General features: G+C 43.5%; 1 protein-coding gene across 4 annotated transcripts in view; it reads right to left on the bottom strand.

Annotated features, from left to right (window-relative positions):
* LOC127578676 (syntaphilin-like) overlaps positions 1–6,296 on the bottom strand; it is a 39,199-nt gene extending 32,903 nt beyond the window's left edge. For 3 of the 4 annotated variants that reach the window (XM_052030957.1, XM_052030953.1, XM_052030956.1), the window contains exon 1: positions 6,126–6,296. The gene's annotated coding sequence lies outside the window, so the exon portion shown is untranslated. Of the gene's footprint in view, positions 1–1,370; positions 1,493–6,125 lie in introns of all 4 variants that reach the window. The other variant, XM_052030955.1, reaches the window with a different exon arrangement.
* Positions 6,297–12,638: the final 6,342 nt, after the last annotated feature.

A 12,638-nucleotide genomic window follows, 5' to 3' on the forward strand; every position in this document is an offset into this window, starting at 1 on the left:
TCAAATGATTTATGGCCAAAATAATGTGCTGTAGTATTTATTTTACTAGGTTAAAAATCCAGTGGCCTTTATTATTAATAAAAATAAAGGACTCAGAAGGAGATGAGGAGGTCACTCTGACATATCAGACTACAATGGGCAATAAAAGATGACTACCAACACTGAGAATGAATGGAAAAAATAAAAGAGAGAGAAATAGTTGGAGGATAGAAGGTGCAGGTTTTAAACACCTTCGTTATTACTTCCAACCAGTATTTAACTCGCTGCTGAACATTTCCATCATCCTTTTGCTGTGCAAATTTGGAAGGTAAAAAATTCTACAAGAATCTTTGTTGGACCCCATCTTAATTATCCGATGTCTAATCATCATTCAGTAAGAACGTGCAAGTTTGCGAATGTTTAAGTTTGCAAATGTTTCCAAATTGGAGGCATGGCAATCTGTGAAAAAGTTTGTAAAGATCTGCAAGACGACTTTTACAAATGGAAGCCTTCAGAGTGATGATGAAGCCATAATTGGTGAAATCTGAAATGACACAGGAAATTTACAGTATGTACATAATAGTGGCAGAGCAAACAGGTAACGCCAAGAAAAAGGAAAACAGAATCCGTGACATTACTGAGACAAGGAACTGGTGGATGGAGGTCGATGAGGGAACTGGTGGATGATGAACTAGTGCTGATGAACATGATGATGAAATAGTGGATGATGAACTGGTGGATGGAGGTTGATGAACTGGTGGATGGAGGTTGATGAGGGAACTGGTGGATGATGAACTGGTGCTGATGAACATGATGATGAACTGGTGGATGATGAACTGATGGATGAACATGATGATGAAATGGTGGATGATGAACTGGTGGATGGAGGTTGATGAACTGGTGGATGGAGGTTGATGAACTGGTGGATGGAGGTTGATGAGGGAATTGACAGGAGGGTAAAACCTACTTAAGTTCATTGTAACCAATCTACACATCTTACCCAACACTGCGGGAGTACCTTTAACAAAAGGACAAAGGGGATTGAAGAAGGCAGCTTACCTGTGTAAGAACTGGCCTGACCAGCAATGAACACATCCCCACGTAAATAAAGAGATAAAAAATGGGGAGGTATTCACACCCATGAAACACAAAATTAGCATGCAGGTACAGCAGATGAGGCCATGTGTAGTACTGGCCTATACCGCACTGTTGAACACAACGCAAATTATCCTAAGAAGGAATAGAATTTGAAAGACACTGTTATTAGAAGTTATAGGAAATGAGCAGAGACACGTTTTAGAGAAGGAGAAAGAATGGAAAATGCGACAATGCAAATATCAGCCTCTAAGGCTGACCTAAATTCAACCTGTAATGAAGCTTGGCTTCCTTACCTTGTTCTAAATGTCTGTGTTGTTAACTTGTGGCCTAGATTGGGACCGATGAACGCAGACCATTATGTAATTGACAGCATCAGAGTAACAGGGGAAATTAGTCTCCAACTCCAGTGTTCAAACTGTCAAAAAGCCAATGCATTTTCAGACATGCTGAGCAATTATGGTGCATAGAAGTTATAACTTCACGCAATAATTGAATCATCAGGCTACAAAATTTGGGATACGGTAGCAATGTAAAAATAATCTATATTAGGCTTCACAACACTCAGGCAAAGAAGTTTCCAAAAAATTGCAGAGCTATGGGAAAAGGATGCCGGAAGGACTAATTGTACAGCACATTCAGAAAGTTGGCATAGGCATGATGTGCTGAATCATTCTATATTTGGTTGTTTCAATGATTCATTTGCCTGGGCTAATTACACTGTTTTCTCATTAACATTTTTTTTTTGATTATGTAGTGAAATTTCCTTGTTACTGTCTCCACCTCAACACACACCTGAGCCAGTCCCATCATAATACCACTAAACTACGTGCAATCCATTCCTGGACGTTGCCAGGGGGTTGGTGGCACCTTGCCTCCAAAGGTTTTAGTTTCAAGATTTCCATCCTTCCACCCCTCCCCCCCCCCCCCCCCCCCCCCCCCTCCACCTTCCCCCCGGAAGTTTACACACAAAATCCAAGCTCAGGCAACAGTGTCAACATCAAGGAAGAGTTGCACTGTCAAAGATGCTGGCTTTCAGAAAAGATTTTAAATCAAGATCCCATCTGCCCTCTCTGGTGGGGCCAAGGATACTTATCCTTAAATCACCTTCACTAAATCAGATTTCAGTGAGTGTCACTTCCTGAACAAATTACAAAATTTGTGTAGGTTTGAAGGACATTAATGAAGAATCTGTCAAGGAAACTGATTAATCCTCAAGTCCTCAAGTTGTTTCAAGCATAATCTTCTCAAAATAACTTGTTCTTTCCCTTCTCATTGATTCTATGAAGACTCTCCTGATCCCAACCAACTATCTACCTTGAATGGTCTAGTAGAGATGGAGACTCACATGTCAAACTACGTTCCTGCCTCTGGAATATACATGATTTTGATCTACAGTTCAGAGTTTGCTTGGGGTCATTTTTGGTGTCTTCCGAGAAATTTCTGCCGTCATAAAATGCTAAAGTTCTTGCTTGTGAAGAAGATAAAGGCCCAGTACTCGTACACACCTTGTTATTTTACTCTGCCTGACAGGGGCAGTCGTAGGCTGCTCACGTCTTCTCCACCATTTAAACACATCAGGGCTTCCACCGACTCCTTTTTTCCAATCCAATCCCCGGTTACCTTAGCATCCAAAAGGATATTTTTGTCCTCCATTCCTCATTGTCACCAGTCCTCATTGAGAGGTCAGCTGTGGAAAGGGTGAGCAGCTTCAAGTTCCTGGTCATCAACATCTCGGAGGATCTATCCTGGGCCTGACACATTGATGCAATCACGAAGAAGGCACGCCAGCGGCTCTACTTTGTTAGGAGTTTGAGGAGATTCAGTACGTCACCAAAGACTCTTACACGTAACTGCACTGTGTAATGAATTGATCTGTACGATCGGTTTGTAAGACAAGCTTTTCACTGTACCTCGGTACAAGTGACAATAATAAACCAATACCAATACAAAATTTCTATAGATGTACGATGGAAAGCATTCTAACCGGTTGCATCACAGCCTGGTATGGAGGCTCCAATGCACAGGATCACAAGAGGCTGCAGAGGGTTGTAGACTCAGCCAGCTCCATCACGGGCACAGCACTCCCCACCATCGAGGACATCTTCAAGAGGCAGTGTTTCAAGAGAGCAGCATCCATCACTGAGGGCGGTCACCATCTGGGACATGCCCTCTTTTCGTTACTACCATCAGGGAGGAGGTACAGGAGCCTGAAGACCCACACTCAACGATTCAGAAACAGCTTCTTCCCCTCCACCATCAGATTTCTGAATAGTCCATGAACACTACCTCGTTATTCCTTTTTGTTTGCACTATTTATTTACTTTTGTAATTTATAGCAATTTTATGCCTTTGCACTGTACTGCTGCCGCAAAACAACAAATTTCACGTCATACAAGTCAGTGATAATAAATCTGATTCTGATCTGTTGGATAAACTCAATGCCTGCATATTGACATCCTTCTGGGGTAGAGATTCGCAAACATTCACAATCCTCTAAGTGAAAATATATCTCCTCCTCTCAGTTCCAAATTGCCAGGCCTTTACCACTGGACTGTGATGGTTTTAATTTAGTGTAATCACTAATTATTTTACAGTGTTACAACTGAAGTTAAAGTCAAAGTCGAGTTTATTGTCATATCCACAAGTACGTGTGTGCACAGGTGCAATGAAAAACTTACTTGCAGCAGTATCACAGGCACAGAGCATCATATCATAGCTTGTCAAATGTTTACTGATTACGTGGTGGGACGAGGATAAACAATAGCAAAGACCAGCTGGCTCAAAAGTCTGCTGTGTTACAACGTCCACAGCTAAGAGCTTTTACAGAGGAACATGCCAAAAATGTAGCAAAGGCATCAGAATACAGTCCTAGCAACATAGCAGCTACACACACTGCTGAGAGACGACATGGACAAGGAGCTGAGATCGAGAAGATCCTGGTCTCCCAACTAATCTAGTCAATGCAGCTAAGTCAAGCGATCTAGGGGAGACCCTCAATGTAAATGTCTCTCAAAACGGAGACAGAGCCTCCTGTTCAAAGCCGACACTCATGGCTGCAGTTACAGAGCTCAGCAATTTGTGTGTTACCACTGACAATGCACTGGAACACTCTATGGTATCAGACAAATGCAGCTGTTGATTTAGAACCTTTTGTGACCTCAGGAAATTCCTAAACACCTCACTGCCAAATATGCATTTTTGAAGAGTGGTCAAGGTAGTGTAGGGCTAAAAGTGACCATAAACAGCAATGACTGAGGTGGAAAAATGACTTTTTTTCTGACTGTAGGCTAAGAGATAATTACTGGTCAGGAAAACAAGGTGCTCACCTACTTTTCCTCAGGTAACACCACGGAATCTTTCACATCAGGCTGAAAAGGACAGACAGGACCCTCAGTTTAATATCTCACCTGAAAGATGGCATCCCTGACAGTGCAGCACACCCTCAGCCTCAGGAATCGGGTTATGAGTTCAAATCTCTAGTTGGGGATAGAACCTGCAACTTTGTGATTCTGACAATAGCACACTGCCACTGAACCAAGATCTTGGGTTCCTGAGTGATGCCAGGAATAGGAAAGTTGGATGGTAGTTGTGCAAGGGCAGTATTTTACCATAATTCAATCAATAAGTGTCATCTTAAATACTGCAATACACTAGTACAGAAAGGGAAACAGAAGTTCTTGCCCACTATAATTACATATCACACACAGTAGTCACTGATAGCTCAGATAAGTCCACAATACCATTTATTGAATTCAATTGCCTAAGTTATCATGATTATTGATTTGACACCATAACCCCTGCACTTTCAGCTGATATCATTTGTACTATCCTTTCAGAAATGTTTACATGTACAATAAAATGGTCATCTAGCATCTAATGATTCAGTTTTCAGGAAATTGGGAGTTATCTAGCAGCACAACAGGATAAGTACCTCAGTGAACCATTCAGTCCAGGACTGACAGACCACAAAACTTCTCGTTGGGAACTTTATCCTCAGGATCACTGGGTCACTAAGGTAGAACAATTGACCAGTAATGGTGTCTGGAATTACATGGGATATGGGAGAGAAAACATCTTGGCTTGCTTATAATAATCTCTGCAGTAGAATAGCCCACCAATACTCACCATCATTCTGCAGTAGAATCTAGCTACCTGGCAACAGTCCAGGAGACCCAACTCTTTGTATTGGTTTGGGTCAGGTTGGATAGCAAAATATTATGTCCTTGGGCTTGGGTTAGGTTTGAATCAGGTGGGCTTGGGTTTTTATTTTAATAGCATGGAGATCTTTACTCTGGTGAAATTCTAGGTCACTGAGGAAAAACACTGTCCTAGCAGTAAAAAAAGAACTGGCATTTCTAGTGTATATGTCATGACCCCCTGGACATCCCAAAGGCCTTTACAGCCAATGAACTACCTCTGAAGTGCAGTCATTATTATAATAGAGGAAATGTTTGGCGACCAAGCCACCACAAACAGCAATTTGATGCGTGACTGGAAAATTTACTCGAAGGATTTATATATTGGCCAATTCAGAAAAATGCAAGCCAAAGTATTAGAATTTATATTTAAAAAATTCCAAAGCTATCTTGAAGACCAAATAGTGTTAAGGCAAGCAAACACAGGCTCGGAAAACAGAGAGAGAAGCGGCAGCAGATGCAGCGGTGATGTTGAGTGCCCTGGGCCTCGGCTGAAGAGCGAGGAGGACAGACACGAGCTGCAGGATTCAACAGCTGAGACACACACGTCGGGAGTGGTGCAGAGGCACTGCGGTATCGGGAGCTGGTTCGCCACTCACCGGCTGCCGTTCAATACTCAGCCCCCCCACCCTACCCCGGTTTTCTAATCCCAACAAAGCTCCTTTCTCCTGAACCCTCCTCACTGATTTAGCATTTAAATGCACTGAATATTGGTTTAGCAGGTGAGACCCTGTCATCGTCCACCGCCCCAAACAATTTACATTCTGCAGCTGGTCTGAGATGAATGGGTCACCATCACCCCTCCTCCCCAGTGCTGTAGATGACCCATGCAATGCAGAGCAGGTCACTTACCGAGCTGGGCTGAGGGCCGTGCGGGAGCCCTGCTGGATGAGCTTTGCTCCGGGAGAAACGACTCCCTCCTCCCCCGACCCATGGAGCCGGGGAGCTGCGTCTCGCCGCCTCTGCGTACGCTGCCGCTGTGGCAGAGAGCTGCCGGTGGGAGGCACAGAGAGACCCCGTCAGCACCGGAGAGCAACACCACCGCTAGCCCAGTACTGGTGTGAGGGAGGGGAGCGAGAAGGGGCAGGAGAGGAAAAGAATGTGGGAGCTGGTGAGGGGTGGACAAAGTGAATAAGGATGAGGAGGAAGAGAGGAGTTAGGGGAGGGGAGTTTGGGAGCAGGAATGAGAGGAAAGCAGGAGAATGAGGAGCGACCTTATTAAAGTGTTTAAAATCATGAGAGACAGAGATAAGGTGGATGTAACAGTCTTTTCCCCAGGGTAGGGGAATCCAACACTAGGGGGCACAGGTGTAGGGTGAGAGGTGAAAGATTTAAAAGGGACCCGAGGGGCAACTTTTTCACACAGAGGGTGGTGAATACATGGAACGAGCTGCCAGAGGGAGTGGGTGACGCAGGTACAACAGTATCATTTAAGCAGCACTTGGATAGGTACATGGAGGGGCAGGGCTTAGAGGGATAGGGGCCGAACAGAGGAAATTGGGACTAGCTGGGTGGACACTGTGGTTGGCATGGACTGGTTGGGCTGAAGGGCCTGTATCCGTGCTGTATTGCTCTATGACTGAGATGATGGAGGGTGGATCCACATGCAGTAACGCTACTAGAGGCTGGTAAACTGATCATTTGGTGATCCCTACTGAGTGCTAACAACCAGATGTACATCTGTGGAGCCAAAAACTAACACATAGTTTGGGTTTGAAGTTTGATGTTACTGCACCTGCTTAGATGATTAGATCCACCTCACAGATGTTGGGTCTTTGGCTTGGCACTTCATTTGGTTTACTTCATTTCTCCCTCTCTGGCCTGATGAGCATTACTAACAGTAAAACTTAGCATTCATATTGTGTCTAATGTAGGAAAACGACTTTACTGTGGTTCACAAAGTCATGATCAGCTAAAATAGATAAAGGGGGATTGTGACCCATGGTTTTAAAGAAGGCTTTTAAGAAGGTGAAGAGATGAGGTAAGAGAAGTTTGATGCTACTGGGCATAAAATTTGTTTGATGGAGATAAATATAGAAAATGCAGGAAAGAATAGAAGATTGTTATTAGTTTGCTTCAGCCTGAGACCATTGCTAGGGAAGATGATGGAATTGATGTGGAGGAAAAGTGTGGTCGGGGCTTCCCAATATTGAAATGGAAGAAACTGTGGCTCAACCATGATAGGATATTGGCCAAAATTTCTGACAAAAGGGATTGAGAGAGATAATGTAAAGCTGGAGTGATTGTTGTTGCATATATGTGGAAGTTGACCTTCTACCCCACTGTGATAAGACTATTGAACTGTTCCCTTATACGATGAGATGGACTCTGACCTCACGATCTACTTTATTGTGACCTTGCACCTTATTGCACTGCACTTTCTCTGTAGCTGTGACACTTTGTACTGTTACTGTTTTTATCTGTACTACATCAATGCACTTTGTACTAACTCAATGTAACTGCACTGTGTAATGAATTGACCTGTACGATCAGTTTGTAAGACAAGCTTTTCACTGTACCTCGGTACAAGTGACAATAATAAACCAATACCAATACCTTGCATCTGAAGATAATACTGCCAAAATGCAGTAGGCAGGCAAGTACATCAACCCCAACCCATGTGAAATTCCAGAGAAAACAGAAGCAGGACAGGAACAGAAGCCACTACCGAGATACTTTGGAGATAACTTGACAGATGAGAGAAGAACCAATTGAGCAATCTCCACTGGGCTGGACAATAGAATAATTTTTAGAGTTTTAGAGAAGAATAATATGGTCAACTCATCAAAATGCAGGCTGAGAACAAAATGTGATAAAGCACCAATGTTGCCGGTCACAGAGAGATCATTCAGGTGAGAAGTTAGAAAACATTTTTTCGCTCTAGGCACGGCAGATGAGTGAGCTCCCTTCCATAAAAAAATCTGCAGATACCTGTTAAAATATTATTTATAATTAATCATTTTAAATGACATTAATAGTTCTGTTAAGCAGCACATTAAGGGGCATTGAGCCAAGGTAGGTTAATGGAGTTAGAATATATATCAGCCATGATCTCATTTAATGGCAGAACATGCTTGAGGTTGAATTTACAACTACACTCCTTTGTCATTTACAACTCAGGAATAGTAAGGGAGGGATGGAAACTTGTTTAGGAATTCAAGGCTATGTAGTGAACCAACTTCCTGAGCCTTGTGGCAAAAGTTCTCCCACAGCATGTAGCAGTTTTTTTTTACAACTGCTGGAGGAACTCCATGGGTCAGGCAGCATCTGTGGAGGCAGAGGGATAGTCAATGTTTCAGATCGAGACCCTGCTACTAGGCAGAAAATGATCTATAGACTGAAGAGGCCCTTCTACAACTTGAACCTGCGGACCAAGAGTGCTCCGCCACTGCCTGGATTTCCACGGGGCTTACCCAAAATCAGCCCTCTGCTACATGGCTGAGACCCACCAGTGCAGACAGCCATTTTGTATCTTCAGCTGGAGGTGCAGCAATAGTATTAAAATGGTCTTGGAGTTAAAAGAGCTAGAAATTCATTGCAAGTCAATAGAGCTAATATATTTATGTAAATGTTAGTATATTGTACTTTGCCTCCAAAATTCATTTGGAATGAATTTCAGAGACAGAATACAGCACACTGACATGACTAATGAGCTTACTTAGTCCCACTGAGTGCAGGTGAATTTCTAGGCAGCCGATCTTTAAGTTTAGACCTGGAAGTGGGTTTCACACTCTCACAGTACATCTACTCAAAGCCCCCACCAGATTAAAAAACAAATCTCTTTATGCAACAATGACAATTGATTATAAGTATACTGACAATCATGAAAATTAATATGTGACAGGGCATGCTGCAGCTAGGGTGGTGTTTCACAGAATTTTACTTACCTTCCACTCAATTTCAATTAATGCTGATTGGCAGGATGAGCATTTAAAATCCCAGGAAAAAATATATTCATAAACTTTTATTCATTCATTGGCACTGATAGAACCTACTGTAATTTATTTAACACTTAGAGTCATGGAGTAATACAGCATGGAAACAGGCTCTTCAGCCCATCTCATCCATGCCAAACATGGTGCCCACCAAGTTAGTCCCATTTGACCATGTTTGGCCCATATCCCTCTAAAATACTCATATCCATGTACTTATCCAAATGTATTTTAAATGTTGTTATTACTGAGTTTAGTGAGTGCACTTAAGTGAGTTTGTTTAGTAACTTATCCATTCTGTAAGAACTTTACTTGCTTATGATGCCAGAGTTGCTAGGAGTAAAGTCCACAGTCCAGTCCTGAATCTGCAGATTCAAGAACTGTTTTTTTAATTTTATTATACCTCATCAATGCTCTTCACAGGCATGCGAGATCTAAACCTGAGTGAACCTGTAGATAATCAAATTGATGCATGGAACGTGTCTTTTCTCTGATTTTCACAGTCAGATGTGTGGGAATAAAAGCTTCTTTATTATGTAAGATGTCTTTATTAGTCACAGGTACATCGAAACACAGTGAAATGCATCTTTTTGCATAGTGTTCTGGGGGCAGCCCGCTAGTGCCACCACGCTTCCGGCGCCAACATAGCATGCCCACAACTTCCTAAACCGTACGTCTTTGGAATGTGGGAGGAAACCGGAGCACCCGGAGGAAACCCACACAAACACGGGGAGAACGTACAAACTCCTTACAGACAGTGGCCAGATTTGAACCCGGGTCGCCGGCGCTGTAATAGCGTTATGCTAACCGCTACACTACTGTGCCTGCCCTGTCAGCAGTGAGCCAGAATTTTCTATACTTAGATTCCACATAAGCTCTGGAAAAGGCCAATGAATTCCAAAGAAAATCAATGAAACCTAAATAAATGTATCCTGTTGCACTGATCTATTACTGTGATAAATTGGAACTGTCAGGATGTGATCTGTTAGCAGGTATTTGACATGGAGAGATCAAGAGATATCTGCACTATTTCCACTCATTCTTTATCAGTGTAAGGGTTCATTGTTTCTTCAAAAACCATTTTCCTGTTCAAGGAAATCTGGTTTTCATGGTGGGCACAATTATTGGAAATGCTCTGAGTTAGAACAACCTTGTTGGATCCAATGACTTTTGTGTTTTCATGCTGCACTGTTACATAATTTTCATTTCCATTCACAACTGAACACCACAGCCAGCATGGCTTTGTGAAGGGAAGATCTGACCTCACAAGCCTGATAGAGTTCTTTGAGGAGGTGACGAGGAAGATTGATGAGGGTAGTGCGGTGGATGTGGTCTATACGGATTTTAGTAAGGCGTTTGATAAGGTTCCTCATGGTAGGCTTCTTCAGAAGGTCAGAGGCCAAGGGATCCAGGGAAGCCTGGCTGTGTGGATTAGGAATTGGCTTGCCTGTAGAAAGCAGAGGGTTGTGGTGGAAGGAGTGCCCTCGGATTGGAGGGCAGTGACTAGTGGTGTCCTGCAGGGATCGGTTCTGGGACCTCTACTTTTTGTGATATTTATAGATGACTTAGATGAGGGGGTGGAAGGCTGGGTTAGTAAGTTTGCGGATGACACTAAGATCGGTGGTGTTGTGGATAGTGTGGAGGGCTGTCGGAGCTTACAGAGGGATATTGATAGGGCAGAGTACAGGGTAAATGGCAAGGTACTTGACAGTGTGGAGGAGCAGAGGGATCCGGGGGTTCATATTCACAGTTCACTGAAAGTTGCCTCACAGGTGGATAGAGCAGTTAAGAAGGCCAATGGGATGTTGGCTTTCATAAATCGTGGGATTGAGTTTAAGAGCTGCGAAGTGATGATGCAGCTTTACAAAACTCTAGTTAGACCACACTTGGCGTACTGTGTTCAGTTCTGGTCGCCTCATCATAGGATGTGGAGGCATTGGAGAGGGTGCAGAGGAGATTTACCAGGATGCTGCCTGGATTAGAGCGTATGGAATATGAGGAGAGGCTTAAGGTGCTAGGGCTTTATTCACTGGAAAGGAGGAGGATGAGAGGAGACATGATAGAGGTATATAAAATATTGAGAGGAATAGATAGACAGTCAGCGCCTCCTTCCCAGGGCACCAATGCTCAAGACGAGAGGGCATGGCTTTAAGGTTATGGGTGGGAGGTTCAGGGGAGATGTCAGGGGGAGGTTTTTCACCCAGAGAGTGGTTGGTGCATGGAATGCACTGCCTGGGGTGGTGGTGGAGGCAGATACATTGGACAGGTTCAAGAGTTTGTTGGATAGGCATATGGAGAAATGTGAGATAGAGGGATATGCAGGAGGAAAGGGTTAGATAGTGTGAGGGTGGTTTGATGGATGGCACAACGTGGTGGGCCGAAGGGCCTGTTTTGTGCTGTATGGTTCAGCAGCAAATGAAGCAGTCCATGCCTTTATCAGCAAAATCTGGACAACATTCAGCCATGGACAAGTAAGTCACAAGTGATATTCACTCCACAAAAGTGCAAGGCAATGACAATTTTCATGAAGACAGAATCTAACCACCTACCCCTAATATTACCATCTCCGAGAACCCACCATCTATATGCTGGAAGTCACTGCTGATTGGAAACTCTCTTGGACCAGCCACTTAAATACGAGTAAATAGGGTGGTAAAGAAGGCATACAGCATGATTGGGGTGCTGAGTATAAAAGTCGAGAAGTCATGTTGCAGCTATGTAAAACTTTGGTTAGGCCGCATTTGGAGTACTGTGTGCAGTTCTGATCACTCATTACAGGAAGGATGTGGAGACGGTGCAGAAGAGGTTCGCCAGGATTTTGCCTGAATGAGAGAGTATTAGCCATAAGGATAGGTTGGACACACTTGAATATGTTTCTCTGTTGCGTCAGAGGCTGAGGGGTGACCTGATAGAGGTATGTAAAGTTATTAGAGGCATAGATAGGGCAGATAGTTTTTTTCCCCAGGGTGGAAATGTCAAATACTAGAGGGCATGGCTTTAAGGTGAGAGGGGAAAAGTTTAAAGGAGATGTATGAAGCAAGGTTTTACACAGAGTCGTAGGTGCTGGAATGCGTTGTCAGGGGAAGTGAATAGAAGCAGATACAACAGCAATGTTTAAGAGATATTTAGACAGTACATGAACAGGCAGGGAATGGAGGGATACAGACCATATGCAGGCAGATAGGATTAGTTTGGATTGGCATCATGGTTGCACAGACATTGTAGGCCAAAGGGCCTGTTCCTGTGCTGTATAATTCTATGTGACTTCAAGATCAGGTCAGAGGCTAGGTATCCTGTGACGTGACTCACCTCCTGACACCCCAATGCCGTTCCATCTCTACAAGACACAAATTAAGAATGAGATGGAATACTCTCTACTTACCTGGGTAAGTGCAGTGCCGAGAACTCTCGAGCTCAAAACCATCCAGGGCAA

Source organism: Pristis pectinata, chromosome 16 (assembly GCF_009764475.1).
Source record: "Pristis pectinata isolate sPriPec2 chromosome 16, sPriPec2.1.pri, whole genome shotgun sequence".
NCBI classification, from domain to species: domain Eukaryota; kingdom Metazoa; phylum Chordata; class Chondrichthyes; order Rhinopristiformes; family Pristidae; genus Pristis; species Pristis pectinata.